This window comes from Bufo gargarizans, chromosome 10, assembly GCF_014858855.1.
Source record: "Bufo gargarizans isolate SCDJY-AF-19 chromosome 10, ASM1485885v1, whole genome shotgun sequence".
In the NCBI taxonomy this organism is placed as follows: domain Eukaryota; kingdom Metazoa; phylum Chordata; class Amphibia; order Anura; family Bufonidae; genus Bufo; species Bufo gargarizans.
In genome coordinates, this window is record NC_058089.1 from 26542191 (window position 1) to 26555759 (window position 13569).

Here is a 13569-nt window from a genome sequence, read left to right on the forward strand (position 1 = left end):
CTTCTGGTTTTTCAAGGTGCAACAATATGTAATGGATGACTACAAACCTATTGTATGGGCGAATACGTCCACTGTTTGTATATGTAATGTGTCACATTCCTAGTAAACACGGCAAGGCTATGGAAACGTCCAAAAATAGCAAGGCTACACGCAAGAGCTAGCCCTACAGGTATTAATCGAAGAAGAGGCATAGGAAAACTATAGGGTTCTTTTGAAACATAGACACTAAACACATGCAAGGAATGTACAAGCCCAAGATGTTAGTGTCTGACTCCTTAAAGGTGTTGTCTCACTTCAGCAAAATGTATAAAAAAATGAATACAAGGCACTATGCTAATTTGCATATATTTCTCCCAGAAACCGAGAGCAATGTTGCCTGGCCTACAATATTCCTCATGCATATTAGGCGCTCTCTTTAATAAGTGCCCACTGGACAACACATATATTTTTCCCAGAAACCCAGAGCAGTGTTGCCTGGCCTACAATATTTCTCATGCATATTAGGCGCTCTCCATAATGAGTACCCACTGGACAACACATATATTTCTCCCAGAAACCCAGAGCAACGTTGCCTGGCCTACAATATTCCTCATGCATATTAGGCGCTCTGCATAATAAGTACCCACCAGACAACACATATATTTCTCCCAGAAACCCAGAGCAACGTTGCCTGGCCTACAATATTCCTCATGCATATTAGGCGCTCTCTTTAATAAGTGCCCACTGGACAACACATATATTTTTCCCAGAAACCCAGAGCAGTGTTGCCTGGCCTACAATATTTCTCATGCATATTAGGTGCTCTGCATAATAAGTACCCACCAGACAAGACTTATTTTTCCCAGGAATCCAGAGTAGCATTCTACATTCTCTCTCTCACTCTCTGTTTCTTATTTATTATTTGTATCTTTTCATAAAAATATGAGTCCTAGGGCACCGGAGACTGTCATATACCAGTTTTCAGATCAATTGTAGCATATTTGGTAGAATCAATTCAGACCAGAATCGAATTCATAGAATCGGACACAATTCAGACCTTCAGTTTAATATTATAATTTTGTTTCATAGTAGATAATGTAGAAGGAAGACTTTCACTTTCATATGGAGTAGTGTTAGTCTTCTTTTTCTATCTTCCAGCTTCCATTAATCCTGTACAGTAACCTGAACTCATCCATAAACCCGTCTGTCTAGTTAAGTGAATTCTGAAACACAATACAACTTAATCTGGTAAAACCAGCACTTTAAAACTTGTAAATTAAATTCGGCTAGCTTTTTTTTTTGGGTCTTCTAGAGACAAAAATATCTACCAAGTTTGTCAATTACATGTTGGTCCTGAAACTCTCTCTCCCTCTGACCCATTTAATATGAGCTTAAAAATCAGGGAAGACACCAATTAAAAATCAGCGAAGACACCAATCCAGAGACAAAATGAGGGTTGAGCACATTTTTGTTTTATGGGACACTGGAAGTAATATGTGGTTTTGTTATAGGATGTACTCAGATTTTCCCACCATAAAATGTCAGTAGATGATTCCGCAAGGGAAACCACACATTCCTACTCCCACACTATGAGCAGCAATAGCTTTTATATAAAAAGAGGGTGGTTTGGTTTTCCAGCTCACTATGCAGCAAATTTGCCAGAAAATGTAACTGTCCTATGCAAAAAGGGTATTTCTTTTATTGCCCACTGGGTTGTCTACAATAAATAATGATGCCTTTTTAAAGGGAATTGTCTCATGGAGAGAACAGATTTCATTTTTGAAAGCCCAACATCATGACTTCCTTCACCCAAAATAAGTGCAGCATGCCACACAGAAATGGTCTATCACAAGCCCTCTCTGTAAGAGAAGGGCCCCCATAAACCAATCCCCACCTCTATGAGCCAAACGTCTCTGAGAGGGTCAGGGAAAGGTGTCCATCCTTCACCAAAGCTTAGGAAGAACCAGGTTATGCTCCAACTTTCACCTGGGCTGCCATCATTAGTGTCAAGGGCCCATGTTCAGGTCTGGTTTTCACAGGCAGTGGGGTTGCTGTTGGTGAGGATCATACAATCCCTTTAGACCACCAAGAGGGAAATCCCATAAGAGCACTGTATTCTGTATGGTCTTTGGGACAAACAAATGTGAAAAGTAAACACACAGTAAATATGAAAAATAAATAAAAGCAAATGTGTTCCAGTTGTGGTCTGGACATCCAGACAGAATTATGAAAAAATTCCTCATCTTGCAAAGCCAGAAGGCTCAGGCAAAGAGAGGTTAGAAAGCTAAGTGTGTGCAAATGTGCCATCACTCTGTGGGCTCTTACCCCCAGTAAGTTCAGGCACCACAGGGGTCACCACTTTTGGGGCAATTTTGGACCTCGGGCTTTCAAACAACTCAGCCCATTAAATTCAGGAAGTATGAACCAGAGCAAAGAGTCACTTTAAAAGAAAATGGCTTTCACCTTATTGTATACCCTGTGTAGTATAGTGAAACCTCTCCAAAAGACCACCTGTTTGAGAAGATAGCCACTTTATCTAGATAAGGTTTCTTGTGACTGATCGGGACCTTGAGGAGGTGGAGCAGGGGAGAGCTATTGCCTATGTCTACAGGTTGTGTCACAGTGACCTCCCTCAGGTCATTGCTCCCTAGGGCCGGGGGCGTAGCTATAGGGGGTGCAGAGGTAGCAGTCGCTACCGGGCCCAAGAGCCTGAGGGGGCCCAAAGACCCTTGTGCCACATAAGACACTGGCATTATAGAAAGTGCATACTGGCCAATTTACACCTCTGGCTGGAGGGAAGGGGTTAGGTTAAGAATTTGGCATGAGGGGGTGCCCTTTCAATGTTTGCCTCAGGCAGCAGAAAGGATATGTGCTCCCCTGCCCCTTGCCAACAAGCACTGAGGGACGGGGGCCCAAGCTGAACTCTTGCACCAGGGCCCCCTTTTAGCTACGCCCCTGCCTAGGGCCTATGCAGTGAAAGGAGGGTGCACCCTTTCTTCCCTTGGGGCACTCCCTGTCACTGGGGTTCCTGACAGATGACAGTTGGGGTGCCCTTGATTGAGTTTGTATGAGTTCTTGGCAGAAATAGTAGTAGTGCAGTGGCCAGCATATAGTGTGGTAGGAGTCAGGAAACCAGGACAAAGATAGAATAATAAATGTCTCTTTTACTGGAGTACAAAATAGGAGTTGTAGCACATCCAACAATAATCTGTACACAATGAAAATCCTTTCTCAGATGACGAGGTATGGAGGCTGAAAAAATAATAAATAATGGCACTCTTGGTATGCTAAAGCAGGCATGTCCAAAGTGCGGCCCTCCAGCTGTTGCAAAACTACAACTCCCACCATGCCTGGATAGCTTACAGCTATTAGGGCATGCTGAGAGTTGTAGTTTTGCAACAGCTGGAGGGCCGCAGTTTGGACATGCCTGTGCTAAAGTCTCTCTCAAGAATGTCTGTGTCACGGCCTCTGGTGTGCACCGTGACACGGCTGCCGTGCATGCTGTTGCCAGCGGCAACATATTGTGGTTGCAGCATGTAGTTGCCTCCTCCTTTCTCCTGGGGCCTTCCCTGTCTGGTACCAGAGGGGTTAATTATCTAGCTGGTGGGGATTTAGGTGTGTCCTGGGTGTGGCCACGAGGTTTATATTGCCTGTGGTCTGTTGGCTGGGTTCAGTCTGGCTCACAACTGTAATCTGGCAATTGTGGCTCCAGTGTCCACTGTGGGATACAGGTCTTTAGAGGCACATCTGACCATGACGTGATTAAGTGTGATGGATGTCTTAACTGTAATCCCTCACAAGCAGCAAAGTGTGTATAGCTGTAATCGCAGGTTACTTTGCCGATTCCTATGCTTATCCATGCAGATTCCAAGTTCTTATTTTTCTTTCCCCCTCTTGCTCTTTCTGAACCAGAACTGCTAACTCACAGAGATCTGCGAGCCTCTGGATACCAAGGCAAAAGGAGAAGGAGCACATGGACTTGTTTCCTCCCTCCTCACACATTCAAACACTAGTCTCCCCCTCCAGACAGGAAGTCGGAAGAGCCCACTTCTTCCAAAAGGGGAGGAACAGGGTGGTTAACCCTGTCCGCTCTGACCACATACCAGGTCATGCTGGGTGTACATAACATAGCATAACATAAGGGTACTTTCACACTTGCGGCAGAGGATTCCGGCAGGCAGTTCCATCGCCAGAACTGCCTGCCGGCAATCCGGACGCAAACTGATGGCATTTGTCAGACGGATCCAGATGCGGATCCGCCTGACAAATGCATTGAAATACCAGATCCGTCTCACCAGTGTCATCCGGAAAAACGGATCCGGTATAAATTTTTTTGCATTTTTAAAAGGTCTGTGTATGCGCAGACCAGAAAGCCAGATCTGTTTTGCCGGAACACTTAATGCCGGATCCGCCACTAATACACTTCAATGTAAATTAATGCCGAACCGGCATTCTGGCAAGTGTTCAGTATTTTTGGCCGGAGAGAAAACTGCAGCATGCTTGGGTATTTTCTCTGTCCAAAAAACGTAAGGGGGACTGAACTGATGCATCCTGAACGAAATGCTCTCCATTCAAAATGCATTAGGATAAAACTTGAAAAAATATGTTTTTTTCCGGTATTGAGCTCCTGTGACGGAACTCAATACCATGAAAGAATAACGCTAGTGTGAAAGTACCCTAAAATAACAAACCATTTGCAGATATCCCCACTATTGGGGTACTGCAGACCTTCTATGAGAGGATTATGAACGGGGCTCTTTCACACTTGCGTTGTCCGGATCCGTCGTGTACTCCATTTGCCGGAATTACACGCCGGATCCGGAAAAACGCAAGTGAACTGAAAGCATTTGAAGACGGATCAGTCTTCAAATGCGTTCAGTGTTACTATGGCAGCCAGGACGCTATTAAAGTCCTGGTTGCCATAGTAGTAGTGGGGAGCGGGGGGGCGCCCTGACGTCACTCTGAAGCGCTCCGGGAGCCGCACGGATGGTAAGTATACTGCTCCCCAGCTCCCCACTACACTTACCATGGCAAACAGGACTTTAGCGTCCTGGCAGCCATGGTAACCATTCAGAAAAAGCTAAACGTAGGATCCGGTGATGCGCCGAAACGACGTTTAGCTTAAGGCCGGATCCGGATTAATGCCTTTCAATGGGCATTAATTCCGGATCCAGCCTTGTGTTCAGGATTTTTGGCCAGAGCAAAAAGCGCAGCATGTTGCGGTATTTTCTCCGGCCAAAAAACGTTCCGGTCCTGAACTGAAGACATCCTGATGCATCCTGAACGGATTTCTCTCCATTCAGAATGCATTAGGATAAAACTGATCAGGATTCTTCCGGCATAGAGCCCCAACGACGGAACTCTATGCCGGAACAGAAGAACGCAAGTGTGAAAGAGCCCTAATGGTTACACTTTGTTTTTGTTCTTTTGGAGTTTTGCTTTGTTGTTTCTTCTTTCTCTTTATCTAACGCCAGGAATATTGGGAGATGTGATGAAAATAGTAAGTAGCTTCTCCGAACTGAGCATTTATTAGATTCAATCCATATACTGCAGCTGGCAGCCTGAGAGTGTATTTTATTCTGATGTGTATGCACCTTAAAAAAAAAAAAAAATAGAAGATGCTTAGTAATGCAGATGGCGGTTTTCCAAAATTATCCTTAATAAGTGGCTTCTGGGATCGGGGCTTCTAGTGGGTGGAGTCTATGATAGTGATGCCACTAGGAGGTGGAGCTATGAGAAAACTTATAATAAGGGTTGTCTCTCTCCAGAAAGTTGTGTCAGAGTTATGGAGTGAGGGGCAAGATGTTTGAATGGAGGGTCGGACCACAGTTCCAATGTGTTAGATGGCTGTGGATGAGGAAAAGTCCCATTCAGGAAATTGCTTCCCAAGAGAGGAGTGCAGAGGACAGAGTGAGCACCCCTGAGAGAGAAAATGGCGCAAGAAGTGCTGGCACTGAGCCAAAACAGCCAGTCCTGCCTCAATCTATATGTATCCTGGTGCTCAGTGGTCCACTAGGCTAAGGAGTAAAACTGTGAAAAGACACCATCAGCAGATACTAAATGATATTATTGCATTTTATATACTGTGCCCTCTAATACTGGAGTGAATTGTGAGGAATGCAGCCCAGTGGAGTAAAGTCGGCTTTTGTTTTAACTCTGTGGACTGTTTATTCCGGTGCTGTGGCCATACCTCATCTACTCCTGCTATCTGGTGGAGTGGGTTACATATCCTTTGCCTGAAGGACCCTGGTACACAGTAGCAGTCTGACTGCTGGGAACTCAGCCAGTCCACAGAATTGTTTAAGAAGTGTCTGTGAATGAACTGTGGGTGTGAGAGAGAGTGAGAGTGCTTGGCATTTTCTTTAGCTTCAATAGAAAGTGAACAAGCATGTGAAACATAGAACCCAGCGCCTCTTCTCCAGTTGGACTGTCCACTAGTGATGAGCAAAGTTATCAAAACTTCGACTCACCGAATTTCACAAAGAAATTTGCTTTGGGACGAATTACTTCGTCATGAAGTGCATTTCTTTGCAATTAGCTAGCGCGATAACAGGGAATGTTGATTGCACCGCCCCCTGTCTTTGAACCCCTCAAATGCCACGTTTATCGCTGATTGTGGCATCTGAGATAAACATTGAGGGCTTTCAGGGGTTAATCCAGTGGAAAATAAAAATACTCACCTTATCCACTGGATCGTGTAGAGGCCGCCACAGCCATCTTGATTGAAGACACAGCACAAAATCTTGTTCCAAAACATTAGAAACTCACTCAAGGTGACTATTTTTTATATATTTTTTTGACTCTCAGCTAAGGAGTGTAGTCTATGCAATTGCTGTTAGTGAGTCTGAAACCCTGTGCATTCCTCATTCTGCTCTTGTTGGTGAAGACGATACAATTGTATACAGTCTGGACTACAGAAGAGATCTGGGCCCTGAAAATAAATCCATTTGTCCTCCCCCCAGACCCCTTCCTGAGTTCGGGCCCCATAGCAGCCGCTTCCCCTGCTTCCATGATAGCTATGCCCCTGTATATGGTGAAAGAAAGTTGTAAAACATTTCATTTATATAATTTTCTGGTTTCATGATATTACTGACCTATCCACAGGAAAGGTCATCAATATCAGATCAGTAGGGGTCTAACTCCCGGCACCCTCGTGATCAGCTGTTTGAAGGGCCCGTGGCACTCATTCAAGTTTAAAGGGGTTACGCAGGCAGTATGCATTGATGACCTATCCTCAGCACCCGGCACCCCCGCCGATCAGTTATTTGAAGAGAAGGCGGCGCTCCATGCGAGCACTGCTTTGTCGTCTCCCTTACAGCGGGCGGTGTAGTGTAGAGTAAGTACATTATTTCAAGTGAATGGAGCGAGTACTTGTAGCAACACTGCACTGCAGAGACTTCTGAGACAACGGGCAGTGTAATGAAGATAAGGCGGTGCTCACATGGAGCGCTGCCTCCTCTTCAAACAGCTCATCAGCAGCGGTCCCGGTTGTCAGACCTCCACCAATCAGATAATGGTGACCTATTCTGAGGACATGTCATCAATATATATTGCCTACACAACCCCTTCAACTGCATGCCATCTGCATTGTAGTGGCGGTGCAGGGTAATTACCACTGTTGATAACATTCAAGTGAATGGGAGAGGAAGCCGTAATTACCGTGCAATGTAGACGGTGTGCACGTAAACACTCAAGAGGACTCTTACAAGAACAGAAGCCCCTCCTAACAGCTGATCAGTGATGGTACCAAGGGTTGGAACCCCACCGATCTGATATTGACGACCTGTCCTGAAGATAGGTCAACAATATCATGAAACCAGGCAACCCCTTTAGAAGGGTCGATCCAAGATTGAAACATATCACCTATCCACAAGACTGTGAGGACTGACCTCTGGGACCCCATTGATCACAAGAACAGGGGTATCCAAGTTCCCTTTGTGAATGGGGGCAGCAGTCAAGCTCGTTCAGTTCTGCTTCATCTAAGGGTCCAACATCCGTAAATGTTTTGCGGTCTGTAAATTGCAGATCCACAAAACACGGATACCTGCTGTGTGAATTCCGCATTTTGCGTACCACACGTGGCTGGCCCTGCGATTGTGGACAAGAATAGGACATGCTCTATCTTTTTTGCAGGGCCGCGGAATTGAACTACGCATCTTTTGCGGCCCCATTGACATGAATGGGTCCTCAATTTGCACGGATGTGTGAACGGACCCCATAGAGTTCAGGGGACCAGTGACTCACATGCCGCTCCATTCACACACGGGAATCAGACATCCACCTACTTGTGACCAGAGGGGAACCAGCGCTCTGACCCTCAACATTCAGGAACTTCAGAAGTTTCAATTTTAGGCGAACTCTTTAAACTAGTATTTATTGAAAAACTAGAAAAACAGGTTTTACATGAAAAGGGAAATCAACAAGTACAAAACCTGTGAAAAGGCCAGTAAGCCGGCCACATTGTATCTCGTATTACAAGCATCCATTACTATTTCTATTCTAGAGACTTATCCTAGAAACACCTGGTTTTCTTTTACGTTTGCCAGCTCATGACTTGTGACCCATTATTAACCCATGTAAATTATACATATTGTATGGCTAATTAAAACACAAGTGATACCTAGACGGCCACATTCACCAGCATACCTCACATAATTTACATGGTGCATTAAATATGTCCTTTATAACTGGAAGTTAATATGACAGCCATCATTATAGAAAGCAATCATCACGGCAGCACATGTCGTACGCCAGTCACATCTCATAGCAAAGCTGCCCATACATACGAGGTAAATGTCCAGTGACAATCGGTGTCATAGCACGAGGGGAACAGACGGACCTAGTCCTCGGCGCCCAAGGGTATACCTCCCAACCCAAAAATAAAGCAGTGAGGAACGGCAATTTGTTCTCCCTACGCATCCAACCCCACTTGGTGGCCTTTATACCTCTACTTGGTAACAGTGCCTTCTTTTGTGAGACACACAGTAATGGCGAACCCACTTAGTGCCCTCCTTGTGTGGCACACAGTAATAGTATCCCCCCATAATGATAATATCTCCTTTGGGCCTCATCAGACTATGTTTAGTGCCAACCACACAGTAGTGATTTCCCTTAGTTCCTCTCCACAAGTAAAAGAGCATCTGTCAGCAGGATCAACAATTCTAATAAACCAGGCATAAGTCATGGTAGGGTTGATTCTAACGAGTAAAAAGATACCTCATTTATACAGATCTGTTGCACTGTTCCCGAGTAATTTCACTTTGTATTATCGTGTAAAGTAGGTCTTCGGTGCACCCAGGGGCAGGCACTTGCTCATTGAAGCCCCAGCACTCCTCCACTCTACACGAAGTAATTAGTCATAAATCGAATTTTCCATAACTTCGCTTATCTCTTGTAATAATCATATGTCCGTGGGGTGTAACAACACGAAGGAAAAGAACTGTAAGTCAAATCTCACCAAGGAACGGGTTTGTGCTTCCGAGAGGGTGGACGTGGACTCATCCACCACCCATCAATCTTGAAGAAGAAGAAGAAGAAGAATTCCAATAAGACAAGGTGATACCAGTGTGGAAATATTCACCCATGTTCACAGCAATGAGCTGAGGATGAGATGAAAGGTTGCCTGTGAACTCAGGACTGATGGAGTGGTGCTTCTTCTTCATATTAGGACTGTTGATAGATCTGTTCAGCCTCTTCGAAGCAGCTTACAAGAGGCGCTGCTCCCCTGTCCACAGGCCACAGCCTCCTCTTCCCGGTGTACCCAGATGTCAGTGGTGCATGGACATTCGGTGGCAAGTAGCAGCAGCACATCCTCTGCGCTTGTACCTATACTCAGAGCAATGGAGCAGGTGAGATACGGAAAGGCCCAGGCAAGATGTCTGGCCTAGAGACTCACTGGTTTAACTGTGAATTTCATGGTGACAGAATTTCTGTAAGTTCTGTACTCGGGTAGATTGTACAGTACTGTGCAAAAGGTTTAGGCAGGTGTGGAAAAATGCTACAAAGTAAGGGAACTTTCACACCAGTGTTTTTGCTGGATCCGTCATGGATCAGTAAAACGCTTCCGTCACAATAATACAATCGTCTGCACCCGTTCTGAACGGATCCAGTTGTGTTATCTCTAAAATAGCCAAAACCATTGTAAGTCACTGACACAAAAGAAAACGGATCCCCCATCATTCACTTACATTGAGTGTCATGACGGATCCATCTCTAAAACCACTGTAAGTCAATGGGGGCCGAATCTGTTTTCTTTTGTGTCAGAGAAAACGGATCCGCCATCATTGACTTACATTGTAAGTCCGCACCACACCGCAGACAGAAAAATGCTGCTTGCAGCTTTAGGCTTCGTTCACATCACCGTTCAGCCTCTCCGTCCTCCTGCTCCATTTAGGAGCCAGAGAACCGAAAGGATGGAGAAGGCACATAATTCAGACGAACGGAACCTAAGGACCCCATAGATTATAATAGGGTCCGTTATGTTTCTGCTCAGAGGAAGATTTTTGAAGCGGAGACAAAAGTCCTACATGCACAACTTTTGTCTCCGCTCCAAAATCATCTTCTGAGCGGAAACCTAATGGACCCCAATATAGTCTATGGGGTACTTAGGTTCCGTTCGGCTCAGTTATGTGCCGAATCCTAAACGGAGCAGGAGAACAGAAAGGCTGAACGGTGATGTATACGAAGCCTTATTCTGTCCACGATTAAATCGCAACCAAACGGAACAAAATGCATTCTGGTGCACTCCGTTTCAGGGCTCGTTCACACTACCGTATTTTGCGTTCCGTATACGGGCCGTATACGAAACCATTTATTTCAATGGGGCCTCAAAAGATGTGGACAGCAAGAGTCCTGTCCTATTCTTATCCGTTTTGCGGACAGGAATAGGCATTTCTATAATAGGCCTCCTGTTCCGTTCTGCAAATTGTGGAAGGCACACGGACGCCATCCGTGTTTTGCAGATCCGCAATTTGTGGACCGCAAAAAACGGTACAGTCGTGTGAATGAGCCCTCATTCAGTTACGTTTTGTCCCCTATGACAATGAATGGGGACAAAACTGAAGCGTGAAAGTAGCCTAAGTTCTCTTACTGCAAATCACTCCTGTACTGCACTTGCACCAGATACTGAGGTGCACGGCACAGCACGAGACTTAAGGAGAAATCAGGACCAGGCATGATCACCTTTACACTGCCTGGCCTTTTATTATTATTATTATTTATTATTAAAGCGCCATTCATTCCATAGCGCTGTACATATGGGGTGCACATACATAATACAGACAATTGCACTAAGCATAAACAAGAGTTACAAACTGGTACAGAAGGAGAGAGGGTCCTGCCCGTCAGGGCTTACAATCTACATGGTATGAGAGAAGGACACAGTAGGTGCGGGTGAAGTTAGTCATGGCGGTATAGAGGCAGTAGGGTCACTGGTTGTAGGCTTGTCTGAAGAGGTGGGTTTTCAGGTTTCTTTTGAAGGTTTCCACTGTAGGCAAGTGTCTGATATGTTGAGGTAGAGAGTTCCAGAGTATGGGGGGTGCACGGGAGAAATCTTGGAGTCGATTGTGGGAAGAGGCAATAAGAGGAGAAGAGAGAAGGAGGTCTTGTGAGGATCGGAGAGTGCGTGTGGGGGTGTATCAGGAAAGTAGCTCAGACATGTAGGGAGGGGACAGGTTATGGACGGCCTTGTATGTATTTGTTAGTACTTTGAAGTGAATTTGTTGGGCAATGGGGAGCCCGTGAAGGGATTGGCAGAGGGGAGAGGCAGAGGAGTAACAGGGTGAGAGGTGGATTAGTCGGGCAGCAGAGTTGAGGATAGATTGGAGGGGTGCGAGAGTGCTAGATGGAAGGCAACAGAGGAGAATGTTGCAGTAGTCTAGGCGGGAGATGATGAGGGCATGTACAAGCATTTTTGCTGAATCAAAGTTAAGGAAAGCGCGGATGCGGGAGATGTTTTTGAGTTGGAGGCGGCAGGTGGTGGAAAGGGCTTGGATGTGTGATCGGAAGGAAAGGGCAGAATCCAAGGTCACTCCAAGGCAGCAGGCTTTGTTGACTGGGGATAATGTGCAGCCATTAATCGTGATAGATAGGTCTGTTGGGGGGGTTGAACAAGATGGGGGAAAGATTATTAATTCTGTTTTATCCATGTTAAGTTTAAGAAAGCGAGAGGCGAAGAAGGATGATATAGAAGATAGACATTGTGGGATTCTTGATAGTAAGGTGGTGATGTCTGGACCAGAGAGGTAGATTTGTGTGTCGTCAGTGCCTTGTCAATCAAAGTGCAGAGAGTGCAGCAGTTGCAGAGAGAGCTGAGGCTCTAGGTGTAACGGTAATGCCCCCATTGCTTCTAGAGGCTCATTTGCATATATTACATCATTTTTAACATGAGACCAACACAGATGCCTTCAGCTGCCAAGTGCACATGTAACAGGTCAGTCAGGTACATATCTCCTGGCCTATCTTCAGAGTAAAGAAGAACAAGGAGTCCTGGAGGTGATGATATGGTCCCCACAAGCTCTGATCACAACATTGTAGAGTCTGTCTGGGATTAAATGAAGAGGCAGGAGGATATGAGCAAGCCTACATCCACAGAAGATCTGCGGATAGTTCTCCATCATGTTTGGAACAACCTCCCTTCCCAATTACTTCTTAAACTGCAAGTGTACCTAGAAGAACTGACTCTGGTCATTCTGGATATTAAAGGGCTTCTGTCACCCCACTAAAGTGATTATTTTTTTTTGGGCTAGTGAAATTAGTTATATTGCGATATATGACAATATAATTGTGTTACTTACTTTGATCCAGCAGTTTCTGCAAAAAACGAAGTTTTATAATATGTAAATTCGGTCTCTAACAGCAAGTAGGGCGGCTACTTGCTGCTAGCTGCTGCAGAAATCCGCCCCCTCGTCGTGTTGATTGACAGGGCCAGCCGGGATCTCCTCCTCCGGCCAGCCCTGTCGGCATTTCAAAAATCGCTCGCCTCTGTTGATTCGGCGCAAGCGCTCTGAAATGAGGAGGCTCGTCTCCTCAGAACTCCCTCAGTGCGCCTGCGCCGATGACGTCTTCTATTTCGGTGATGTCATCGGCGCAGGCGCACTGAGGGAGTTCTGAGGAGACGAGCCTCCTCATCTCAGAGCGCCTGCGCTGAATCAACAGAGGCGCGCGATTTTTGAAATGCCGACAGGGCTGGCCGGAGGAGGAGATCCCGGCTGGCCCTGTCAATCAACACGACGAGGGGGCGGATTTCTGCAGCAGCTAGCAGCAAGTAGCCGCCCTACTTGCTGTTAGAGACCGAATTTACATATTATAAAACTTCGTTTTTAGCAGAACCTTCTGGATCAAAGTAAGTAACACAATTATATTGTCATATATCGCAATATAACTAATTTCACTAGCCCAAAAAAAAATAATCACTTTAGTGGGGTGACAGAAGCCCTTTAACTTTATTTTTCTCTCTTCTTCATTCACTTTGCATTTTGATAAAAATAAACAATTAATACTTCTATTTTTGAAAACATTCTTAATTTGCAGCATTTTTCTGCCTGAAACTTTTGCACAGTACTGTATATCATAATAAGGGCTCATGCACAC